This window comes from Schistocerca cancellata, unplaced genomic scaffold (assembly GCF_023864275.1).
Source record: "Schistocerca cancellata isolate TAMUIC-IGC-003103 unplaced genomic scaffold, iqSchCanc2.1 HiC_scaffold_850, whole genome shotgun sequence".
In the NCBI taxonomy this organism is placed as follows: domain Eukaryota; kingdom Metazoa; phylum Arthropoda; class Insecta; order Orthoptera; family Acrididae; genus Schistocerca; species Schistocerca cancellata.
This window is the reverse complement of record NW_026046861.1, coordinates 31200-32500: the sequence shown is the minus strand read 5'-3', so window position 1 is coordinate 32500 and position 1301 is coordinate 31200.

The following is a 1301-nucleotide window of genomic DNA, read 5'->3' as shown; positions in this document are numbered from 1 at the left end:
GTATCTCCCCTAAATAGTCGATTAGTATTTTTCGTGATATCTCGTTTGCCAGGGTGTTCAATGTCTGAAACGTTTCTTCTCGTCTAAGTAATTGGTGTGTGTCTCGGTTAGGTAGTCTGTCTCGTAGTTCATTGGCGATATCATTGAAGAGAGGACATTCATAGACCACATGCTCGGGAGTGCCCTCCGGATCGCCACAGTCGCACGCTGGTGTCGCCCTTCTCCCAAATCGACATAAATATGTCGGGTAGGGACCATGGCCAGTGAGAAAGTGGATCAACCCTCGCGTAGGCTCAAAGTACTTCATGCCAAGTCGTTCCCTAACATCGGGTAGGAACTGGAAGGTTCTTCGTCCAGTCTCTTCTGCCTCCCAATTCTCCTGCCAGAGCTCTTCCCCTCTTATCCTTATCTCTCTTTTATCCCTCAATATAATACCCATGATGTCAACTATTTTCTCATTATTTCCCTTCTTGGCCCAGTACCAAGCCGCCTGTTCTCTAATCTTTATGTCCAGAGGGCAGAGTCCCATTATGATTAATAGGGCTCCCCCTGGAGATGTTCTGTAGGCACCTACGGATCTTAATATCATACTTCTTTGAACCCTTCTCACCGCCATGGCGGGCACAACCCTCGTGAGCCTGTGCGCCCAGACTCCCGAGCCGTAGCCCACTACTGAGGTTAAAATACTGTTATGATAAAGTCTAATTAGATGTGGGGGAAGATGAAATCTTTTGTGACCTATGGAGATTAAATTATTTAATATCTGAAGTGCTCTCTGAGTGACAGTTTCAATATGCTTCCCAAAATTCCACCTCTCATCAATGATAACTCCCAGGTAGCGTGTCTCTCGTCGTCGGAGAACTGGTGTTCCGTCTATTCTGACAGTCGGGTTTCTGATGAGATTTCCTTTTAGTAGTAAGTAGGTCGATTTACTAGGTGATATCGTCATCTTTGTCGATTGGCACCACTTCTGAAGTTTGTCTAGTGCTGTCTCTATTTTTGGTTCTATGTCTTCGCGGCTACGGCCGCCAACCAACAGGAGGAGGTCATCCGCGTAGGCTATCACCTCTAGCACCTCATCGCTCTGTTGTAGTCTGTCTAGTAACGGCTCCATATGTATGTCCCAGAAAAGGGGTCCTAAGACCGAGCCTTGGGGACATCCTTTAGTGATTTTCTTACCGACTCTTTCGCCAGATGATGATAGCCAGACCTCCCGTTCATTACAATAGCTCCTCAGGCAACCATATAGCGGCCCTGGACACTCTTTCTCCCGCAAGCAGGAGAAGAGCGAAGGCCACCAA